General features: G+C 40.5%; 1 protein-coding gene across 13 annotated transcripts in view; it reads right to left on the bottom strand.

The window, feature by feature from the left end:
• Nucleotides 1–17,383, bottom strand: part of Slo2 (slowpoke 2) — a 152,290-nt gene that overhangs the window by 54,476 nt on the left and 80,431 nt on the right. The window lies entirely within an intron of this gene.

Below are 17,383 nucleotides of genomic sequence, written 5' to 3' on the forward strand. Positions count from 1 at the left end.
TCTGCTGTTCCGCGGGAGCAAGTTCCGCGGCGCGGCGCGCCGTTTAAACGAAACGAAAGAATTCAAGCCGAATTTGCATACCGCGATTAAACGAACAATGTGAAAATTTTACGTTTCATCATTCGAGCGGAGCATCCGATGGCTTACGCGAATTTCTTGGAGAATGGAGTTTGCGATCGATGGGGCAAACGAGAGAATAGTAGACAGTGAACGTTCGGATAATGGAATACAACGAAATCGATAGTGGTCTATGTTGCATGCAACTTACACGTCTATTTCTGGATGCATGCATTTAAATATGTCGCTCATAAATGCATGAAATACGATGGAGCGGATAACTAACATAAGGTTAATCGTTAGATAAAATTCTGATAGCGTCTGGACACAGAGCTGTGTGAAATGTGACCTAGGTAAAAAATTTTCTTTCTCACGAGATTATACTAGTTTGCGTGGTTTACATTCAGTCTAATCGCGCGATGATATCGAGCAATTCCGCTAAAAAAGAACTTGGCTCGAGCCTCCGCTGTACGAGTATGCACACGTGAAGACACGTGGCCAATATTTCTGATTGCATATTGGATATACAGGGTGAGTCCGAAGAAACAGGACACTTAAATATATCCGTTACTTTTCGTTGTACAAAAAAACTTCTTAGGACAAAGTTACACTGTTTGAAGTGCCACATGTAACGGTATAAGGTTTTTTATGATATTTCAAGATCATCGATATTTTTTTAAATGGAACGAGATGTTTTTTAATACATCAATCAATGCAGCTGGACATTCGTTATAAAAAAGTACTAACCTATGTATGTCGAATAGTTAGTAGTTCACAAGATTTTTCAATTTAAATAACTCTAAAACACCATTACTGTCTTACTAAGACGTTACACAAGTAAGTAAACGCTAACATCAATTGCAATTTCAATGTCAATTTTTCAATTTCAATATCAATTCTTCAACTTCATTTTCAATTTCAACTTTAATGTCAACTTCAATTTCAACTCTTCCATTTCAACTTCAATTTCAGCTCTTCCATTTCAACTTCAATTTCCATTCTTCCATTTCAACTTCAATTTCTACTCTTCCATTTCAACTTCAATTTCAGCTCTTCCATTCCAACTTCAATTTCCATTCTTCCATTTCAACTTCAATTTCTACTCTTCCATTTCAACTTCAATTTCCACTGTTCCATTTCAACTTCAATTTCTACTCTTCCATTTCAACTTCAATTTTTCAATTTCATTTCGTTAATATCAACAACAATTTCAACTTCAATTTTAACTGTCCCACTTCAACTTCAATTTCAACTCTTCCATTTTATTGAAAAATTGACGTTGAAAATGAAATTGAAGTGTTTGAAATTAACGAAGACCAAAAAAATTGAAGAGTTGAAGTTGAAGTTGAAGGGTTGAAATTGAAAAATTGACGTTGAAACTGAAGAGTTGAAATTAACGAAGTGAAATTGAAAAATTGAAGTTGAAATGGAAGAGTTGAAATTGAAGTTGAAATGGGAGAGTTAAAATTGAAGTTGAATTTAAAGTTGAAATGGAAAAATTGATGTTGAAAATGTAATTGAAGAGTTGATATTGAAATTGAAAAATTGTCGTTGAAATTGAAAAATTGTCGTTGAAATTGAAGAGTTGATATTAACGAAATGAAATTGAAAAATTGACGTTGAAATTGAAGTGTTGAAATTTACGAAATGAAATTGAAAAATTAAAGTTGAAATGAAAGAGTAGAAATTGAAGTTGAAATGGAAGAGTTGAAAGTGAAGTTGAAATGGGAGAGTTAAAATTGAAGTTGAAATTAAAGTTGGAATGGAAAAATTGAAATTGAAGAGTTGAAATTGACTAGTTGAAATTGAAATTGAAGTTGAAGAGGTTGATATTGAAAAATTGACATTGAAATTGAAATTGGTGTTAGCGTTTACTTACTTGTGTAACGACTTAGTACGACAGTAATGGTGTTTTAGAGGTATTTAAATTGAAATATCTCCTGAATTACTAAGTTTTCGACATACATGGGCTAGTAGTTTTTTTATAACGCATCGATTGATGTATTAAAAAATACCTCATTCCAATTAAAAAAATATCGATGACCTTGAAATCTCATAAAAAAATGACCTCAACAATTTTTTCTCTTACACCGTTACACGTGGCCCTTCAAACAGTGTAACATTGTCTTAAGAAGTTTTTTTTGTACAACGAAAAGTAACGAAGATATTTAGCTGTTCTGTTTCTCCGTACTCACCCTGTATATTGTGTGGCTAAGAGCTTTCGGAGTGATGAGAGTCATCACAAAAGATGAGACGGCCGACTAATTTTAGAATGAACCACCTCGGCCGTTTCTATGAGTCTCCGTGGCCGGAGAGGAACTGGGGATACAGGTGCGACCACAAATTAACATTTTATCCGGCGATCTTCGACGTGGGTGCAACATTTCCTCCTATGACCATAACTGGCGTCATAAAATAGCAACCACTCTTTAAAATGTTCCAGGTTCGAAAGAATAATTCCATAAATTAGAGCACGGCGTTTCATTCGAGTTACAGCGAGAACAATGCTTTATTTCCGTGGTTGGAGACAACAATTCCCCATTCGCGAAAGATGAACATCAACTTGCGATTGATTGACGCCCACACACACACACACAGAGGACAATTCCGACGGGTCACTTAAATGGACGGTAGCATAATGCAGCGTGTTATCAAATTGTAAAGCTGTAAACGCGGTCAGCTTAAAATGAGCTGCCGATTACAAAGCCACGTGATGACAATACAGTGGAGGCCGGGAATATCGATTCGTGACCACCGCCCGCTGATACAGTGGTCAGGAAATGTCCTTTGCAAAGAGGAAACGAAAGATAGGGAAATACTAGGGACTGTACACACCGGTTGATAACAATGGTAAACACTTGTTTCCGCGTTATCGCATCTGTCTGTCCAGGCCAATCTGTCCGGTTCTTAAATAGCTGTGAAATGTGTGATCCATGATTTCTGCCAGCTTTATACGACATTTGAGGTCGTATAAATATAAATCAAGGCAATCTATTAATATGTGTGCCATTGTCAACCATACATCGTCGTAAGTGCATGGGTTGCTATAAATAGCATCGGCTATAGTTGACACAGAAATACAAATCAGATGTCCATGGTAATTCGAGGCATCGAGGCCCACAGTCGCCTAGAACAAGGAAGGCCTTCCAGAAAAGAACTCGAACTATTAACGTGCAATCACAACTTATTAGTTTCTCCAAAGTAATCGTGGGCGTCCTTGTTCTTGTAAACTTTCATGGCTTTGTATTAGGTCTGGGCTACCAAAGTAGAATCGTCGCTACGAAGTTTGAATCGCTCCGGTCGGGGTCGGGGGGTGCAGAAGACGCCGAAGAAAATTCGGCAAGGATGCTAAATCGCGTGCAATCGTAGCCGGAAGTGATCTGTCCGATGGATCGGCCGATAGTGGGAAGACAAGAGCCCTCTCGACAGATTCTCGACCGATCAAACGGTCTTTCCACATCGCCGTCGCCGACGAGGAAAGGAACGTTTCTCGTCGAACGTCCTGGGAGGGAGGGAGGGAGGGAGGGAGGGAGGGGGTGCACCAGTGACGTGCGACGTCTAAATTTCTCCACTAAATTGTCGAAGCGAACGAGAGAGCACTTCTTTGCCGCGATTCCTTTTTTTCCCTGTTTGTTGGGAAACGTGGCTCCTCTCTTTTATGTTGGCGGAATCCCCGCCGTGCGCCGCGTGGGAGTAGGAAAAGCCACTTCGCAGAAGTCGATCCGTCACGTCGAGTTTACGGGACCAGTGTTACGTAACTGAAACGCGGTTAATCTGTTAGAAAAGCAATTCTCGGGAGCGTGCACTGCATCCTATCGATAAAGCGTTTTGCCGGCCGTTTCTTTTCTTCGTCTACGGCTGATCCGGCTCCGGGCGGATCGCCGGATGTGCTTGAGAACACGCTCGATAATTCATCGCGTGTCTTAAATAACTCCGCGAACGGCGGGGAGCGGCGACGAGAAATATTGCCGATATTAATGAATCGTTTTAACGAAGCGTTTCAGTTTCTTGGGGGATAAGCGTTGCGGTATAAAATGTTGCGGAAATAAGATGGGTTCCGTAGTCTCGCCGAGTCAGTTTTCGAGGAAGCCGGTACAGTTTATTGGAGGTGACAGGACAGACAACCGCAAGTTGGTATATGATCAGCCAAAACTTATTTCCCCCGAGTGCCATGATTCGATTCGACACGAACAGCACCATAGCAGCAACGCGGTCCTAGCTACGGGTCGATGCCGCCTCTTTTTTATAGGATCTCTATCACACCCCTGTACCCCCGCCATTCCCCCCGATCGTGAAACAGCATCGGTTTGCGAGAGACCAATAATTCCCGCGAGATCGGTTACCGGAGAGAGATATGCGATTCTTGAACTCTCGAGCGGAGCGGAATTATTGTCCATTAGCAGTTTCGCGGGCGGCCACGTTTTCTTTAAAGGTTGGCGCACACTAGACCGCACCGCGACTGCACGCCGACCGCCCGCTTCAGCTGTTTTGACTTTCTTCTATTAGTTTAAATGGGAGTGCGCACACCTAACAGCAACTTCACAGCGCCATTACGCCTCCGTACCGCACACTAGACTAGGCAATTTGGACGAAATCGGCGACAAAATCAAAGAACTTTCGATAGAAATGAGATAGAGCAATGAAATTTTTTAAAAATTAAAACTGAAACTTTAAAGAATATGGGCGAAATATGGAGATTATGGTACGAACGTTTTATAACCTTGAGAAAATTCGTTAAACTTGCACAATGTCAAGAAAATTTTAGTTTTCCCAATACCACGCACGGAAAAGATTTCTTTTTAACATGCTATACATCATTTCTCGTACATTATTTCATGCTGATTTCAAATCTGGTCTCAAAATTTATCTACGACCGCAGGATTTTGCAAGAAATCGATTTTTGTGAACAAAACTAATGTAATCATTTTTTCGTTGAAATGATTTGATAACCTACTAGTTTGAAGGTATATTGTATTCTCATATATAAAACACAATAAAATTAAACATAATGAATTATTTGAACGTTTACTTGACTTAACTCGACGTTTTGACTTTCTTCTATGTAGTTTCAAAGGGGAACGCGTACACTTTAAGGGCCACCTGTTCAACTCAAATAGGATATATTTAATTTCAAAAGTAAAATATTTTTATTTTGATCAATTTGTAACACGAGTGAAATTGTTGTTTTTAAAAATATAAATTATAAAATAAAATCTGTCCATTAACCGATCCGAAGCACCAAATCAAATGTTTCATTATATGTACATGATAACCCGGTATGGGATGAAATATTATATAATTTGACTTGAAGTATTGAAATTTAAGAGTTCAGATCAAAGAATGAATTGAAGCAACCGCGCATCACTTACAGGATACCCCAATACCTCAAGTAAAATTATATAGTATTTCATCCCATCGCGTCGAGCTGTCAACAAACATTGAAAACCAAGTTTCGGATAAGGGCGGTAAAAGCTTTTATTGATCAAATTTGATTTTTTTTTTGCTCCGTTCTACCTCATTAAAACATATTTAACTATTGGATACACAGGAGCTTACGCTCCAGAAAAACTGAGGGCGAGTTCCACACACTCTTCAAGGAGCTCACGAGAGATGAGGAGAAGTTTTCCAAATATTCGTCTGAGATTTACGTCTTTACCTGTTCACGCGCAGCACTCGAATAAATTAACATCGTATTTTATAAAACATGAAAACTGCAATCAATAACGTTGTTAACAAATCGTCGCGTCGTTATCGTTTCTAACGTGAAAAATGGAAATAACCGCGCAATAGTTTTGGCTACAGAATGTGCTGGTGCCGTGCAGGTGCGGTCTAGTGTGCGCCTACCCTAAAACAACACTCGATATTTACTCTGTTTCGTACGTAACACTAATAAATTAGTTACGATAAAATGTAAAATTACTCGAATCTAAAAGTGTGTTTCCAGTTCTTAGATTTTTAATTGCTTTCGGATCATTTACTCTGGAACGGAAATTAAATACTCAAGACGTCCTCGATAAATTGAATTTAAAATAAGAAAATAACACCCCGACAGGTATTCGAATTTTATCGAAAGAAGTTTAATAAGATTTCGAGAGGTATTTAGTGAATAAATAACGACTGGTCTCGGAATGATCGATTACAGATTGGAGGATGTCGAGCGTAAATGCATTATTGATGCTTTCGAGTATACTTAATTAATCGGCGAACTGTAGATTGTGCCTAATTACGACATTCATAACGTATATAAATAATTTGTTTTTCAAATGTCTCGCGGATTTTTCGCTCGAATGAAACGGATTGCAATACACTCGAACAGTGCCGTAACGAGGGTGTGGCGAAAGAGGCGCCCGCCACCGGCGCAACTGGGTTTGGGGTGCAAAGCAAAGAATACCGCTGTTTTACGTTTTTATTATATTATTCTAACATATACCTACACAGTGACTCCCATTAATATTCGGACGCTCTAAAAAACGCGATAATCTTTTTAATATTGGACTATACGATTCAAACTTTTTTCGGAAGCTGGAGCACTTAGTTCACTACAGGATGTGAAAAGAAATTTTTTCGGAAATTGAAATTGGTCGGAACTGTAGAGAAAATACTAAAAGATCCATTTTACAACTTTTTTATGTGGACCTATATTGAAAATTTGAAAAATACGTTTTGTAGATCTGTTTCAATTAAACATATCCCGAAAATTTCGTCAAAATCAGTCGACGTTGCAATGAGCTACAAGCGTTCAAACATGGTAAAAATTGCAGATCTTCACGATTTTCGGCCTATAACAGCAGTAAATCTAAGAATTCTTACATATTTCAATGACTGTCATTTCTTCCCGCATCAACCGATTTCGATGAAACTTTCACAATGCATATAACCCACACAGATCTACAAAACATATTTTTCAAAATTTCAATATAGGCCCGCATAAAAAAGTTGTAAAATGCAACATTTAGTATTTCTTCTACAATTCCGGTCAAATGCAATTTTTGAACAAATTTCTTTTCATATCCTGTAGTAAACTAGTTGCTCTAGCTTTCCAAAAAAGTTCGAATCGCATAGTCCAATATTTGAAAAGTTACGGTGTTTTTAAGAGTGTCCGAATATTAGTAGCAGTCACTGTATGTTTTGTATTTCTTTTATTTTGTCGTCATTGAATATGAATAAAAATTTGTTCGTATTTAGGTTGTAGATTATTTATTCATACAAATACCTTGACAAATACGTTATTGTATATGTATACAGGCAACTCATTTTGATGAGGTTAATAGTATTTAATATATTGCATTTAGTAAAATTTAACTTGTTACATTAAAATTTTTTAGTTTTTTGTCATTATTGGATTATGAGGAGGCGCAAGTTGGACGCTTGCCACAGGCGCTTCATACCCTCGTTACGGCACTGCACTCGAAGGCAGACAAAAGAATGTAGTTGTAAGGTTCCTTTACTATATGACGAATTTATGTATACATTTAAACGCCGAACCGACTCTATCAAAAACGCTTTAAAACGTTTTATATCCGTTTCATTCGCTGCATCAATTCTTCTTATTCCCATTCGAATCCTTAAATGAAGAATTTCATGCGTCCCCGATCGAGCTTGAGAGATTCCATTCAGGGGAATCCTGGCGATTAGATTATATTGAGAAAACCGAGTACCTTCTGGCAATGTTGGGATATCAGATTTTTCCTTCAGAAACGCTCTATTGTTACACGCAGAATGCTCTCGTCCGCTTCTTTCGGCACGGCTTATCGAATAATATAGCACAGATTTAATTATTAGCAAAGATGGTGAAAGCTCTTCAGTCCGATGTTCTAACAAGTTCCCCAAGGGAACGGCATGGCGCGGCGTTTGCTCGCGGGGTCGGCCACTTTAAGGCGCCGTAAACCGGGAAATAGTTTATGCTCTGTAATATCGCGACGCGAGAATATCTGCAGCTTAAAAATCTTGTTGAAATAAACTCGGGATGCCGCGCACAGTGCGAGGGAATTCTCCACCAAGGACTCTTTTTATCGCGACGCCCTGTTCTTATATTACTTTGCTGCTCGCGAGATTTATTCTGACACCGTTGCGCTCGGGGATACATTTATTACTCAAACCTATCGGTATTTTCACCGTTCGTTTTTGTTTAAAGGATTGTTTAAAGCGAGCTGGGCGCTGGCGTTGCGTTGATTAATCTTTGCGGTCGAATGGGTCGGTATATTATACTTCGCGTTACACTGGTCACTCGATTGCACATTTATTTCGCGTACTAAATTGATAAACTGCGTCTAGAAATAATTCACCGGACAGAATGAAATTTCTACCGTTATTGTTGAAAGTAGACGCGTATCAATTTCTTCGGAGTGCTTTCGAAAACCGGTTTAATTATCCCGCGACGCAGAGTTTACGCGTCCCGCTGATAATTAGAGCACACGTTGTTTCTCAAAATACGAAATATCGGTTACTGCTTTGGCGAGGCTACTCGAACCGAGTGGACTCTGCCGCGAGGTAAACAAAAATCCGCGAATCATACTATGTAGGATCCAGCGATCTGTTTTCATTGCTTTTTAGGTCGGGATATGAAATATCGGGGAATGATGATTTTCATCTGGAATCCGGAGGCAATAATACCTAAATAAATTTCACGCAACGCCGGAGCAGCGCAAACATCCCTGTGCAAATGCGTTGCCAAACGATATTCGACTGTTTATAAAAGTACACACCGGCCGATCTATTGTTATTTATTCGTGAACAGCCGATCAGCCTGGCAAAAAGCACAGCCCCCGAATCAATAATAGCCTGTCTCCTGTTGGTTGTTTCCCAAACTTTTAACTGGCAATTTCAAATCAGGATGCGTATTCAGTTCGTTCCACTTGTTGAACTTGTCGACTATTTTTTTTCTGTCGCTGGAATAATTACCTTTGCGATTACCTTTGCCCTCGTCAATTTTATACTCGGCTGATATACATTTGAAATTGTGCAAGCTTAACGAATTTTCTCAACGTTAAGAAACGTTCTTACCATAATCTCCCTATTTTTTCCCATATTCTGCAAAGTTTCAGCTTTAATTTAAAAAATATTTCATCGCTCTACCTCATTCCTATCGAAAGTTCTTTGATTTTGTCTCCGATTTGGGCGAAAGGTCCCACTGTGCGATACCTGATGATGATGATAGGTATTTTAAGTCCCTGAATTTAAAGGAGCCGCTTCAGAACGATTGCAGAAAGGAGATAAGCAAGTTTGCAGTAAAATTCGGAATTGTCCGGAAAAATCGATAAATTACTATCGATAGGGCGGAGGGGAAAAAAACAATAAAATAGAATGTAAAGGGGTTACGTCAAAAACGATTTTCGAACGTGTTCCTGTGGGTATCGCTGAACTTTTGAGGATGCAAATTACAGCATAAACTATACAATTTACTATAGGTTAGGTTAGATTTCATGGAAAATTCAAAATTGCGTCGAAAAATCGATGAACCCTGGCACGTCAGCTCGGAGAAAAATGATCGGATATGAAAGTGCTGTTCGGTGGGAATTTATTCGATTCGCTTATGCGAAATGCGATTCTAGAGAATGTGCAGTTCGCGTTTAATTAACCTGTGCGACTCGACTCGAATTAAAAATTGTTCGCAGACGTTAACGCGAATGTGAATGCTTGAAACGTTCGTATTGGCCGATTGGAGAACGATTGAACCGTTTTATTACGCAGAACACAGTACATAACTGGTAACGAACGTTCCACGATATGATATGCCGGGCCTTCTAATTAATGAGGTCCGTTACAACCATACAGGCGCGGCAGAGGAGTATTTCTGGGACGTGGAGGTACGCGAGGGACAGAAGTAACTCTCGAGTGCATCTCTCAAAAGGAAATGGCTTGCCAAACAACAAGTGCAATGGCTTTGTTCGCCTAACGAAGTCCATGAATCAAGGTACAATCCCAGTTACGACTTGTACCACGCGCTGCGGACCGTGCACACTTAGGTGCAGGCTTAAATAATCCATGCCTGGCAATTTGCGCTACACCGACAGTTAAATTTGCCCAGTCGAACGGGACACCAAGACTAATTCGACTTCGCGAATACCTGCCGACATATTTAATGCAAAATAATTCAAACTACGCTCGCGGGGATACGGCCACTCCCGGAACGTGTCCTGTGCCCGAAGCTTTTGTACACGTTCGTCATATCCGTGCGAAATCGTCAGATTTTCGGCGCACATAGTCGGGCCGGATATTTTCGAAAATTCCTTGAGCCTGTGGAATTTTTATTGGGGGACTTCGAAATGATTAAAGTTCAAACATTAAAGAATTTTTCAATTTGACGTACGATTACAATTAAGCTGTGCTTTAAGAAATATTCAGGTACGGCCAAAAACTCGTCGAGCGCGTATCGCGTTCTACGAGATTGATCGGTGCGATCGATTTTGAGCCGACCTGTATTCCTCGGACCGCTTCCCCGCCGATAGAAGTCGTGATGCAAAATCACTTAGCAATCTTACCCGTTTAAACTCGGTTTGGCCGTCGGGCGATAATTTCACTTACGTGCTTGCAACAGGTGAGGCGATTTTATCGAGCTTTCCGGTCTCAAAGTCGGAATGAATCACTTTACCGTTCCCTTCGAACGCAGATTCGTCTCTGCTGTTCGTTTCGCCACTCTTATCGCATTCGCCGAGGCAAGAAACGAACAGCAAAAGTGTTTGCAACTTGGTTCTCAACAATGAATATACGAGAATACACGGAGAACACGCTCTGCTTCGTTTACTACTACGAGAAGTGTGTTTTCATAAAAGCATGTTGCAATATTCCTTCTAATTGGAGATAATCAAGAGTAATAGCAATACTAATTATATCGATTATCTCTCTCATCAAAAGTGTTCTCAAATCGACAATAATTTAATATAACAGTTTTAAATTCTCTATTCAATTTCACATTATAAATGCATAAAATCCGAAAGCAGAATTTCGATGATTGAACAGGAACGCGCATTCTTAAACTGCTTCGGTTTCTGCACCGTAATACTCGTCCAAGCGATCCGGGCATTCTCGGGAATCCCATTAGTGCTATTATTAATTATATTTTCAAGCAATTTATCGGCTCGTTATCGTAACCGTCGTTAATGCGCAATCGGAATCACGGTTCGCCGACGAATTATAATCGGAATTGATCCGACGACACTGTGCTCTCGGCGACAACTCTCCAAGACAACAATACATAGAAAAAGATTTCTATAAATTAGATGTGATTATCGATCGTAATTTTGGTAATCAAATTTGTGATGATCTCGGCGCACAGGTTCGATCAGTGATGAAACACAGCAATTTTGCAAATTAATTAGAAACTCTACGTTTCGATCCGAAAATTAATTTGCAAAATTGCTGTGTTTCATCACTGATCGAACCTGTGCGCCGAGATCGTCACAATTTGAAAAGATCTCTATGTTGCGAAAAGGAGCACGCGCGCACGTGTAGCTACACGAGAGGGATGAAAATTCTTTTTCGTAACAGAAATGTGTTTTGCATTGTGTCCGGTAGTATCGTCGCGGAGTGTAATTGGGCGGAGATACGAGATATTCGCACCTGCGCGCGAAACGAGCTGTGTCGATCAAGATATAACTTCCCGATGTTCAGCTCTCTTCGGAGAAATCGGTGATTGAGAGGTGAGCTATAAAAAGGGGAGCCTAGAATTGAACCGATGCGGTGCCTGGGGCAGTTGAGTGGTGACCTCGATAAAGTCGGAAAGACCGCGGCCGATGTTGTCGGATGAATGATTCATTTCATTCCAGGAATGCTAGACAAGGGGTAGTGACCGTTTTAATCAATTCGGGGGGGGGGCTCGAACTATTTCCAGTGCGAAGTAGTTTGGCTGTCCAGTGAATCAACACCTCCTGGTGCTGGAACAAATTCGTGTTACAAGCACCGTCGATTGTATACTTATGAAACGTGTCTTACGAAACCGATCGTCTTTACGATTCCCTCAATTCGACGGTTTTTTTCGGACACCAGCCCGTATCCGCAGCTTTAAAAAACATCGTAATTGCTTCTGTCGTCGACTGACCTTTTCTCGTGCACATTTACTGCTGTACTTTTGACATTTCGAGTGTCGCAGCAGTAAAACGGGGAAATTCTCGAAAGAAATTCCGGCTTCCAGGGGAACAGTTAGCTTTTAGTTACTTTATAGGAAGAGTGAGGGCGGCCGTGCGTTGTTCGGACTTTAAACTCGACTTAGGAGAGAGGAAATGAATTTATGTATCCATTGCGTGCGCGCGAGATTAAGAAAGAAGTCGAAAGCTGTTAGAATGACGCTCAGATGAAATATTCACGGTTCTCTCGACCAGTAACAGACGTGGTAGTGTATACATTAGATATTAGAATAAAATAATTCCAATTATCGATCGCAAATGTTGACTATCAATTTTATAGATAGAGAAGAAGTAATATAACATAAAAGATGTGCAATGTGAAAATCTACAGGTTTTGTTGAACGCATTTTTCGATGCGATAAGTAGTTTAGAAGATATTTGGCCAAAATGAGTTAAAAATTAACATTTTCTCAATTTCCTTGACAACCGTTGGTTTTACGAGAAAAAGTAATGTAACATAAAAGATGCGGATGTATGCGGACAGTATGTTTCAAACCAGCAACTGGCACACATCAATTCTCAATGTTCATTTTTACATTATACAGTTATTATACCAAAAGCAAATTTCCACCTTTGATAAAGGTTCAAAACGGAACCGAAACGTCAGGAAAGAAGTAAATTTTTTGCAAAATTGCTATATTAGTAATTGATCGAAACGGTAGCGCCGAAAGCATCTATAAAATTAGATATTAGATTCGCAAACAATCAGAAAACAAACCATAGACACCAAAGTTATGACAAGTGCTGGCAATGAGCTAGATTAGCTGAGGTCACGTGCACGAGGTCTCTCAATCACCGCAATCAGCCAATACGTCACGATTAGTTGACGCCTGCCGCTTTTATTCTCAGCCATCGTCACCATCCAGGCGTCAGCTTGACATCTTCTAATCGAAGGTCAGTGTCTTCTGGCTCGTATACTGTCATCTGCATACGAGCCAGAGCGATTTATTTATTCTCTGCAATTTTGGACAAAAACTTTTCCACGCATCGTTTAGTAAATTGTTCTAACGTTCAAATATATTAATGAGAGTCGCTGTAAGCTGCTACCAGTTCCAGGAGGCTGCGAGCGAATAATACAGCTTCAACAAATCCCTCTTAATCTCTGCCCAATTAGACAGCGTCGAGTGCCAGGTGCCCGTATACATATAAAGCGGTTTCATTGAGCCAGTTGGTTAAACGCGAACTCGTTTCGTCGGTAGTTGGTTGATCGACGATTGCCGCGTTTTACGATCAATTGACTATTCCGTTCGACATGTCGCCGGTCACTGGCCCAACAATCGACGGTGTTTCATTGGCGGCTGCGGCAGGATGATAGTGCATCGACTTCGAACGAAATACCGCGGGGCCAGGTTAGAGGTGTATTCCCGGAGAAACACGGCATTTCGATCAGTGTCTGTCCTTCAACGTCAGTGCAAGTAGCGTCTGCGATAGCCTGCCTTGGAGCAGGAAACCCAGCCAGCCGAATTCGACCGTTTCCGTCGGCTATATCAACTTGATTACTCGGGTTTGCGAGGCGCTCCCGCGGTAAACTAGCCTAATTCGACCGTACAATTAAACATTATACACGGACGATGAAGTAGCGCTCGTTCGAGAAAAATCAAACACGCGCGGCACAATCGCGAAGGAATTCTTTGATTCGCGCGCACGGGAAAAAGAGTGGATTATGAAAGTTTCTTTCTCCCGAACGCGGGACGGTTCGTTACACTCCGGACAGATGCCAATACCGAGTATTCGTTTTTCCCCTAATATAATTAAGTCGCTCTTCTCGAGGGCCGTTCACGAAGAGACGTGCGTCATAATTAAAAAGTCCACGGTATCGGTAAGGATAAATCTCGCGGGCTAAACTATCCGTGCTTCGGAAGTTTCTCGAAAGGTCAGACCAGCTGGGAGTATTTTCCTGCGTGCGGGAAAAAAATTCCGGAAACTCGATTATTCTCGAACAGCTCGAGCGACCGAGTGAATTTGTTCTTGCTCGAAAATTCAGCGTAAACGTAAATTATGCAGTTGTGAATGCGAGGCGTTGAAATCGCGTGAATCGACGTAACGGTAACTGTCACACGTCTCCTTCGTCTTCGCGTCCCCGATTTTAGTATTCCGGATCCCCGACAATGGCGAAATTGTAACTTTCTAACTATGTTACACTTCGCCCCGTGTCCGTAACAGGTTAGTGCATCGGGATGCATTCTCGATACGCAGTTCGGGGACATCGAGATTTTATTACGGCGTCTTGGCTATCTTCAAAGAAGCTACGTGGCGGTGCTCTTAAAACATGATTCGATAAACGCCAGACGATAGTGTTCCTCGTATTAATTCGCCTGTGAACCGTGAAATTTCCTTGCCGACAAATTGCCGACAGGCGCATGATTAACCTACATTTTTTTCGACGTCTTTTCGGACAGATCCAATTCCAGAGCCGCGAATAACATTGTCCGCGTCCAATGTGATATTACGCGACACGGTCCATTTTTCCGATCGAGAGAGAGTTACAATGAAGTTGCCGGATCAGTGACAGGACTTGTTTCACTTACATCGCCACGGACACGTGCACTTCGTTCTACTTGTGTCGCTGGGAACACATTTTATATCGCCTGTCTGACCAGGGACAGTATCGCTTCTCTTTCTTAATCTCGCGTGGAACTTATTGTTCCAGGTAGACTCGCGCTCCTATGATTCCATTCTACTCCACAGATACACTATACATAGTTTTGATTATTATACAGTGGTTGAAATTTCTATAAAATCATCTTCTTTTTCATAGATATTTTAAAAATATCACCATTTTTGTGTTGATTTATCGTATCTGGTCTTGTGCCTTGTAGACACTCGGATAGAGGGACTGCGTACTCTATATAGACCGCTATGTTTACTATTTACGTTTGTTTTGATTTTTTTCTGCGTGGTGCAGAACACAAGTGCGAAGTTTCTATAAAGTCCACTTAGTGTTTCTCTGTATTCTGAGCAGAGAACTACGGAAAACTGCGAATGTTCTAAAAGTATTAGTTTTAGAACTCACAGAAATTCTCTGTTTGTTATAATTTGATTCACGTGTACGAGAATGCCGAGAGGAAAAGTACTAACAAGTGAAGAAAAAGCATGAATCGATGTTTATAAATGGATGCACTGATATTCCACGGTCATTATTTAATTCAGCTGCTAACTTTGGAGCACTTATCCGAGGATCACATTTGATTCTCCTAATTATGGAGCGTTTATCACGGGTATTGACGATCGGTTTGCGTCCGCTTTGAGGGATAGATTCAATTCTATCTTCGTTCTTGTAACGTCGCATAATATCCCATATACCGTGCTCTTACTAATATTTAATAAATCTGCAATTTTGCGAATCGATTTCCCCTTTTCCCGATGAAAAATTACTAATTGTCGCATATCAAACGACGTGTTCTCACTTTTCGGACCCATTTCGCACAAATTTTGAGCAAGACTAACAAATATGCGATCTCTAACATATTCTGTACATAATATGAATGATATGTTTACAGACATTGTTTCAGTCAGTTCCTGGAACCTGGAAACTTGAGAAGTACAGCAAGTGTCCGAATATTTTCGTGACATGAAAATGAGCGTACTTTCCATTTTTCTTTTATTATTTATGTAATCACTTATCTTCTATCTTCTTCTTCTTCTTCTTCTATATAAATAAAAATCAAATGCTGTTCGTTGGTAAGCGCATCACTTGAGAACGGCTGGACCGATTTGGCTAATTCTTTTTTTAAAATGTTCGTATTAGTCCGAACTAGGTTATAGGATAAGAAAAATTGGAAAAGTATCACGGAAAAATGGAAAATTCGGGAAAAACTAAAAGTGCTTTTAGAATCATATTTCAATACAACAACAAAACGAACGTCGTAGCTTTTAATCAATATTTCAATAGAACGTCGCAGCTTTTAATCAATATTACAATAGAAATTTACATTATCGACATTATAAACATTCGCCGAACAAATTGACTCTTGCAGAGTCACACGCCAAATAAAATGCGTACCACTAACCCTACTCGCGAAGCGAGCGAGCACCAACTCCCCTCTAGTCGTAAATAAATATCTCTTATGTTTATGTTAACTACACACTGCATAGTAACATACGTGAAACTTCTTTTTGTTCTTATTCCATGAATTTATGAAGTATGGGCTGTAATAGTCAAAACTAATAGCGGTGTCCGAATATTTTCGTGACCGACTGTATCTGATACTTGAATATCTCGCAGAGAAAATGTTTGTTTCGCAACAAAGTCTACTAATTAAACAGGCAACGCGTCGAGGAGTGGCGAGGTTGAGCATATACGCCTTGAACTGGCCACTTGAACAGAATAAAACAATGACATCATTCGATTCCTTAGCGGAAAAGCTAATAACTGAAAATGATCTGTCTGAATTGCGCGAGACAGGAGCGAATTCTTTTAGCTTTAAATATCGAGTCCACTTTTGTTCGAAAAATCCGCGATAACTCGAGCACCGCGATGGACCAGCGAGAATTCTCCTCGCAAGAAGACCCAACTGCGAAATTGGACGGTGGGAACAACAGAATTGGAAACGAGAGTTGTCAATAAAAACCGGATCATTGGTAATTGAATTCGTCGCCGTCGGTCAAGCGATCGCGTATTGAAATTCGTAATGGAAACACGCGATCGCGCTGGGGCTCGCTCCCGGAGATAAGTTTTCGCGTGCATAAAACACGAGTGACCGGGCCCGTTCGTAATTAAAATCCGTCGCGTCGGTGTCGCGATATTACTGGCGCAGCGGGGGTAAGAGAAGAAAAAAGAAAGAAGAACGCGCGACGACGCGACGTTCTTCTTTGCATTTGACGTTAATTCCTCCGCGGACGGAGAAACAAAATTTTACGTTCTTGGGTCCGACGGGATTTTCTGCGCGGAGCTCGGCGATTAATTGTTCCGGGTCGGTGACGGTTATTTCAAATTCAACTTTTGAACGCGACGAAACACGACGAAGTAATCAAGCCCGTGCTGAAGTAAACGGTCGGAGTTTCTTCTTTTTTTTTGGAGCGACTCCATTAATTGTTTTCTTCATTATTATTAATATTCAATTTCGACTTTGTACATTATTCAATTTAGTCGAGATGTCGTGTATGTTCAGATAAAATGGCTTCGCACGGAACGGTTTAGACTGCGTTTAGAAAGCAAAGTCTGCGGGATTATGTTCTTTTGTCACACCGCCACAGACATTGTA

Source organism: Lasioglossum baleicum, chromosome 10 (genome assembly GCF_051020765.1).
Source record: "Lasioglossum baleicum chromosome 10, iyLasBale1, whole genome shotgun sequence".
NCBI classification, from domain to species: domain Eukaryota; kingdom Metazoa; phylum Arthropoda; class Insecta; order Hymenoptera; family Halictidae; genus Lasioglossum; species Lasioglossum baleicum.